The 8,552-nt window shown below is 37.9% G+C and overlaps 1 long non-coding RNA gene across 1 annotated transcript; it reads left to right on the top strand.

Annotated features, from left to right (window-relative positions):
- Window positions 1-295: 295 nt before the first annotated feature.
- Window positions 296-8,155, top strand: LOC120883021. Its single transcript, XR_005725644.1, has 2 exons — window positions 296-389; window positions 8,115-8,155. It is a non-coding gene; the product is annotated as an uncharacterized LOC120883021 (long non-coding RNA).
- The last annotated feature ends 397 nt before the right edge of the window (window positions 8,156-8,552 follow it).

Genomic DNA, 8,552 nt, shown 5'->3' on the forward strand with positions numbered 1-8,552 from the left:
GCACAATGAAGGAAAATATAAGCAAGGTGAAAAGGCAGCTTTCAGAATGGGAGAAAATAATGGCAAATGAAACAACTGACAAAGAATTAATCTTTAAAATATACAAGCAACTCATGCAGCTTAATACCAGAAAAATAAATGATCCAATCAAAAAATGGGCCAAAGAACTAAAGAGATATTTCTCCAAAGAAGACATACAGCTGGCAAACAAACACATGAAAAGATGCTCAACCTCACTGATTATCAGAGAAATGCAAATCAATACCACAATGAGGTACCATCTCATGCTGGTCAGGATGGCTGCCATCAAAAAGTCTACAAACAATAAATGCTGGAGAGGGTGTGGGAAAAAGCGAACCCTTTTACACTATTGATAGGAATGCAAACTAGTACATCCACTATGGAGAACAGTGTTTTACGATTTCTTCAAAAACTGGAAATAGAGCTGCCATATGACCCAGCAATCCCACTGCTGGGCATATTCACCTAGGAAACAAATCTTGAAAGAGACGCATGTACCCTAATTTTCATTTCAACACTGTTTACAATAGCTGGGACATAGAAGTAACCTAGATGTTGATCGGCAGATGAATGGATAAGAAATTTGTGGCACATATACACAATGGAATATTACTTAGCTACAGAAAAGAATACATTTGAGTCAGTTCTATGAGTTGGATTAAACTGGGGCCTATTATACAGAGTGAAGTCGGAAAGAAAAATACCAATACAGTATATTAATGCACATATAGGGAATTTAGAAAGATGATGATGACAACCCTATATGCAAGACAGCAAAAGAGACACAGATGTAAAGAACGGAGTTTTGGACTCTGGGAGAAGGCAAGGGTGGGATGATTTGAGAGAATGGCATTGAAACATGTGTATTACCATATGTGAAACAGATGACCAGCCCAAGTTTGATGCATGAAGCAGGGCACTCAAAGCCAGTGCACTAGGACAACCCAGGCGGATGGATTGGGGAGGGGTGTGGGAGGGGGTTCAGGATGGGGTGGGCACATGTACACCTGTGGCTGATTCATGTCAATGTATGGCAAACACAATATTGTAATTAGCCTCCAATTAAAATAAATTAATTTTTTAAAAAAGATTAAATGCGCTTCACATGACTTAAATTAGAAAAGCACACCTTTATTTAGAAAAGATCTTTTTCTTTCTTCTTATATTTAAAAAGTATCTGTATCTATTTGAAAAGATAATGCACCCCTATGTTCATAACAGGGCTTCCCAGGTGGCTCAGTGGTAAAGAATCTGACTGCCAAGGAGACATGAGTTAGATCCCTGGGTCATGAAGATCCCCTGGAGAAGGAAATGGCAACCCACCCCAGTATTTTCACCTGAAAAACCCCATGAACAGAGGAGACTGGTGGGCTACAGTCCACAGGGTTGCAAAAGAGTCAGACATGACTTAGTGACTAAAAACAGCAAACAATGTTCACAGCAACACTATTTACAATAGCCAAGATATGGAAGAAACCTAAGTGTCCACTGACAGAGGAATAGATAAAGAAGATGTGGTATATGTATGTGTGGGAATATTACTCAGCCATGAAGAAGAATGAGATTACACCATTTGCAGCAACATGGACGGACCTAGAGATTATCATACTAAGTGAAATAAGTCAGAGAAGAGCAAATATCATATGATATCACTTATATGTGGGATCTTAAAATTATATACATGAACTTATTTATAAAACAGAAACAGACTTACAGACACAGAAATCAGATTTATGGTTCTTGTGGGGAAAGTGTGAGGGGAAGGATAAATTAGGAGCTTGGAATTAACATGTACACACTACTGTATGTAAAACAGATAAACAAAAAGGTCCTACTGTATAGCCTGGGCTTTCCTGGTGACTCAGTAGTAAGAATCCACTTGCCAATGCCTGAGACACAGAAGACATGGGTTCAGTCCTTGAGTCAGGAAGATCCTCTGGAGAAGGAAATGGCAACCCACTTCAGTATTCTTGCCTGAAAAATGCTATGGACTGAGGAGCAAGGCGGGCCACAGTCCAAAGGGTTGCAAAGAGTCAGACGTGACTGAGTGACTGAGCATAACACAGCTCACTGTGTAACACAGGGAACTATATTCAATATCTTGTAATAGCCTGTATAAGAAAAGAATCTGAAAAGAATCGGTATGTGTGTGTGTATAACTAAATAACTTGGCTATACACCTGAAGCTAATATAACATTGTAAATCAAGAATACTTTGATATAAAGTAAATTTTTTCTTTAAAAATACATATATTATTGTATTTTTAAGCCTATAGCATGAAAATGTATTTGAAAATAATAAATACAAGGAGTGAGTGGGACCAAAGCTGTACTGAACTAGAAAATGACACCATACGAGTCCACATGAGCAAATGAAAGGCACTGCATGCATGCACGCATGCTAAGTTGCTTCAGTCGTGTCTGACTCTTTGAGACCCCATGGATTGTAGCCCACTAGACTCCTCTGTCCATGGGATTCTCCAGGCAAGAATACTGGAGTGGGTTGCCATTCCCTTCTCCAGGGGATCTTCCTGACCCAGGGATCAAACCCAGGTCTCATGTCTTCCGCACTGGCAGGCGGGTTCTTTACCACTAGCGCCACCTGGGAAGATGGTATATGAAAGGCACTAGAATAGGTAAATAATAAGTTTTACATTATTTGATAAGATGAACATGTTTGCCAAGCTATTTGAGATTAAAAGAAAAATCTATAATTTCAATAAAGTTCTGGACACTGTGTTTGACTGTATATAGAGTGTTAAGACTCAATCCTGTCTCACGTGTATATGAATAAACAGTCAATAATATGATATTACTGTAATAGTATATTCACAATATTCTATAGCCAGAAGGAATGCTTTATACTTATTCCTTTTTCTGGGAGAACCATGAGATAATTTATCTTACTTTTCAGTTGTTCAAATCACAAAGAAATTTTAAAAATGAATTTTCTAGGTCACAAATTTACTGACAAAGCATGTTCTCTCTAATATTGTATAATCTATTCAAAAGAATTCTCATTAAATGTAACAGTCCTTTCTGTTTTTTCTTTATAAAATAGATGAGATGTTCCATGTTGTTTTATTTCATAAAATTGTTTGGAGCATTCAGCTTATTCGGTCAATTCATCTCACTATTTTTTTTTTCCAGTTTCATACCACACACTTATTTTCTAATCACCGTCTCAAAGTGAAATTTGTATAAGGCCAGAACCACTGCTAAAAAGTCAAGGCAAAAGTCTTGGTAGATTTAGTAGTCAACATGAATCAGAAGACTCAGGGACATATAATGAAGAGTAGGCGTCTTGCTGATTTTCATTTGTTATTGGTGCTATGATTAGGTCAGAGGTTAGTCTCACACATTCAGCATCCACCAACTTAGCTGGCTCAAGGCTCTGTGAAACAACCTCCAATGTTTTGATGCTGCATTACATTGTCAACCTTTTATTATGTATTTTCATTCGGTATTTATTGACTGTGTTCTCTTTGTGAGGTAATGTATTCAGCAACAGAACTAGAATAAATATGTATTTAATGCCCAATATACTTTTTTTTCTTTTAAGTGGTGATGGATTAAAGTTTGATGCTGTAAAGTACAATATTGAATAAGAACCTGGAATGTCAGGTCCATGAATCAAGGCAAATTGGAAGTGGTCAAACAAGAGATGGCAAGAGTGAACATCGACATTTTAGGAATCAGAGAACTAAAATGGACTGGAATGGGTGGATTTAACTCAGATGACCATTATATCTACTACTGTGGGCAAGAATTCCTTAGAAGAAATGGAGTAGCCCTCATAGTCAACAAAAGAGTCTGAAATGCAGTTCTCGGGTGCAGTCTCAAAAATGACAGAATGATCTGTTTCCAAAGCAAACCATTCACTATAAGAGTAATGCAAGTCTATGCCCCAACCAGCAATGCTGAAGAAGCTGAAGTTGAATGGTCCTGTGAAGACCTACAAGACTTTCTAGAACTAACACCCCCAAAAAAGATGTCCTTCTCATCATAGGAGACTGGAATGTAAAAGTAGGAAGTCAAGTGATACCTGGAGTAACAAGCAAGTTTGGCCTTGGGGTACAAAATGAAGCAGGGCAAAGGCTAACAGAGTTTTGCCAAGAGAACACACTGGTCATAGCAAACACCCTCTTCCAACAAAAGATTCTACACATGGACATTACCAGATAGTCAATACTGAAATCAGATTGGTTATATACTTAGCAGCAAAAGATAGAGAAGCTCTAGACAGTCAGCAAAAACAAGAACAGGAGCTGACTGTGCCTCAGGTCATGAACTCCTTATTGCCAAATTCAGACTTAAATTGAAGAAATTAGGGAAAACCACTAGACTCTGCAAGTATGACCTAAATCAAATCACTTATTATTTTACAGTGGAAGTGACAAATAGATTCAAGGGATTAGATCTGATAAACAGAGTGCCTGAAGAACTATGAACGGAGGTTCATGACATGGTACAGGAGGCAGTGATCAAGACAATCCCCAAGAAAAAGAAATGCAAAAAGGCAAAATGGTTGTCTCAGGAGGCTTACAAATAGCTGAGAAAAGAAGAGAAGCTAAAGGCAAAGGAGAAAAGGAACGATATACCCATGTGAATGCAGAGTTCCAAAGAACAGCATGGAGAGATAAGCCTTCCTCAGTGATCAATGCAAGGAAATAGAAGAAAACAAAAGAATGGAAAAGACTGGAGATCTCTTTAAGAAAATTAGAGATACCAAGGGAACATTTCATGCAAAGATGAGCACAATAAAGGACAAATGGTGTGGACCTAACAGAAGCAGAAGATATTAAGAAGAGGTGGCAAGAATACACAGAAGAACTGTACGAAAAAGATCTTCATGACCCATATAATCACGATGGTGTGATCCCTTACCTAGAGGCAGACATCCTGGAAGGTGAAGTCAAGTGGGCCTTAGGAAGCATCACTACGAACAAAGCTACTGGAGGTGAAGGAATTCCAGTTAAGCTGTTCCAAATCCTAAAAGATGATGCTGTGAAAGTGCTGCACTCAATATGCCAGCAAATTTGGAAAGCTCAGCAGTCATCACAGGACTGGAAAATGTTTTCATTCCAATCGCAAAGAAAGGCAATACCAAAGAATGTTCAAACTACTGCACAATTGCACTCACGTTACACACTAGCAAAGTAATGCTCAAAATTCTCCAAGCCACGCTTCAATAGTATGTGAACCATGACCTTGCAGATGTTCAACCTGGATTTAGAAAAGGTAGAGGAACCAGAGATCAAATTGTCAACATCCTCTGGATCATCAAAAAAGCAAGGAATATAAGAAAATCATCTACTTCTGTTTAGTCGATTATGCCAAAGCCTATGACTGTGTGGATCACAACAAACATGGAAAATTCTTCAAGAGATGGGAACACTAGACCACCTTACCTGCCTTCTGAGAAATCTGTATGCAGGTCAGGAAGCAACAGTTAGAATTGGACATGGAACAACAGACTGGTTCCAAATCAGGAAAGGAGTATGTCAAGGCTGTATATTGTCACTCTGCTTATTTAACTTACATGCAAAGTATTGTGAAATGCCAGGCTGGATGAAACACAAGCTGAACTCAAGATTGCTGGAAGAAATATCAGTAACCTCAGATACACAGATGACACCACCCTTGTAGCAGAAAGTAAAGAAGAACTAAAGAGTCTCTTGATGAAAGTGAGAGGAGGGTGAGAAAGTTGGTTTAAAACTCAATATTCAGAAAACGAAGATCATGGCATCCAGTCCCATCAGTTTATGACAAATAGATGGGGAACAATGGAAACAGTGACAGACTATATTTTGGGGATTCCAAAATCACTGCAGATGGTGACTGCAGCCATGAAATTAAAAGACGCTTACTCCTTGGAAGAAAAGCTATGACCAACTTAGACAACATATTAAAAAACAGAGGCATTACTTTGCCAACAAAGGTCCGTTGAGTCAAAGCTATGGTTTTTCCAGGAGTCATGTATGGATGTGAGAGTTGAACTATAAAGAAAGCTGAGCGCCAAAGAATTGATGCTTCTGAACTGTGGTGTTGAAGAAGACTGTTGTGAGTCCCTAAGACTCCAAGGAGATCAAACCAGTTAATCCTAAAGGAAATCGGTCCTGAATATTCTTTGGAAGGACTGATGTTGAAGCTGAAACTCCAATACTTGGCCACCTGATGCGTAGAACTGACTCATTGGAAAAGACTCTGAGATACTACAAAAAAGGAAAACTACAGGCCAATATCACTGATGAACATAGATGCAAAAATCCTCAACAAAATTCTAGCAATCAGAATCCAACAACACATTAAAAAGATCATACACCATGACCAAGTGGGCTTTATCCCAGGGATGCAAGGATTCTTCAACATCCGCAAATCAATCAATGTAATTCACCACATTAACAAATTGAAAAATAAAAACCATATGATTATCTCAATAGATGCAGAGAAGGCCTTTGACAAAATTCAACATCCATTTATGATAAAAACTCTCCAGAAAGCAGGAATAGAAGGAACATACCTCAACATAATAAAAGCTATATATGACAAACCCACAGCAAACATTATCCTCAATGGTGAAAAATTGAAAGCATTTCCCCTAAAGTCAGGAACAAGACAAGGGTGCCCACTTTCACCACTACTATTCAACATAGTTCTGGAAGTTTTAGCCACAGCAATCAGAGCAGAAAAAGAAATAAAAGGAATCCAAATTGGAAAAGAAGAAGTAAAACTCTCACTGTTTGCAGATGACATGATCCTCTACATAGAAAACACTAAAGACTCTACCAGAAAATTACTAGAGCTAATTAATGAATATAGTAAAGTTGCAGGATATAAAATCAACACACAGAAATCCCTTGCATTCGTATACACTAATAATGAGAAAGTAGAAGAAGAAATTAAGGAAACAATTCCATTCACCATTGCAACAAAAAGAATAAAATACTTAGGAATATATCTACCTAAAGAAACTAAAGACCTATATACAGAAAACTTTAAAACACTGATGAAAGAAATCAAAGAGGACACTAATAGATGGAGAAATATACCATGCTCATGGATCGGAAGAATCAATATAGTGAAAATGAGTATATTACCCAAAGCAATCTACAAATTCAATGCAATCCCTATCAAGATACCGGCGATATTTTTCACAGAACTAGAACAAATAATTTCAAGATTTGTATGGAAATACAAAAAACCACGAATAGCCAAAGCAATCTTGAGAAAGAAGGATGGAACTGGAGGAATCAATTTGCCTGACTTCAGGCTCTACTACAAAGCCACAGTCATCAAGACAGTATGGTATTGGCACAAAGACAGACATATAGATCAATGGAACAAAATAGAAAGCCCAGAGATAAATCCACATACATATGGACACCTTATCTTTGACAAAGGAGGCAAGAATATACAATGGAGTAAAGACAATCTCTTTAACAAGTGGTGCTGGGAAAACTGGTCAACCACTTGTAAAAGAATGAAGCTAGATCACTTTCTAACACCGCACACAAAGATAAACTCAAAATGGATTAAAGATCTAAATGTAAGACCAGAATCTATAAAACTCTTAGAGGAGAACATAGGCAAAACACTCTCTGACATAAACCACAGCAGGATCCTCTATGATCCACCTCCCAGAATTCTGGAAATAAAAGCAAAAATAAACAAATGGGATCTAATTAAAATTAAAAGCTTCTGCACAACAAAGGAAAACATAAGCAAAGTGAAAAGACAGCCTTCCGAATGGGAGAAAATAATAGCAAACGAAGCAACTGACAAACAACTAATCTCAAAAATATACAAGCAACTCCTGCATCTCAATTCCAGAAAAATAAACGACCCAATAAAAAAATGGGCCAAAGAACTAAATAGACATTTCTCCAAAGAAGACATACGGATGGCTAACAAACACATGAAAAGATGCTCAACATCACTCATTATAAGAGAAATGCAAATCAAAACCACAATGAGGTACCACTTCACACCAGTCAGAATGTCTGCGATCCAAAAATCTGCAAGCAATAAATGCTGGAGAGGGTGTGGAGAGAAGGGAACCCTCCTACACTGTTGGTGGGAGTGCAAACTAGTACAGCCACTATGGAGAACAGTGTGGAGACTCCTTAAAAAATTGCAAATAGAAATGCCTTATGACCCAGCAATCCCACTGTTGGGCATACACACAGAGGAAACCAGAATTGAAAGAGACACATGTACCCCAATGTTCATCGCAGCACTGTTTATAATAGCTAGGACATGGAAACAACCTAGATGTCCATCAGTAGATGAATGGATAAGAAAGCTGTGGTACATATACACAATGGAGTATTACTCAGCCATTAAAAAGAATACATTTGAATCAGTTCTGATGAGATGGATGAAACTGGAGCCGATTATACAGAGTGAAGTGAGCCAGAAAGAAAAACACCAATACAGTATACTAACACATATATATGGAATTTAGGAAGATGGCAATGATGACCCTGTATGCAGGACAGCAAAAGAGACACAGATGTGTATAGCGGACT

Source organism: Oryx dammah, unplaced genomic scaffold, assembly GCF_014754425.2.
Source record: "Oryx dammah isolate SB20612 unplaced genomic scaffold, SCBI_Odam_1.1 HiC_scaffold_24, whole genome shotgun sequence".
Lineage (NCBI taxonomy): Eukaryota > Metazoa > Chordata > Mammalia > Artiodactyla > Bovidae > Oryx > Oryx dammah.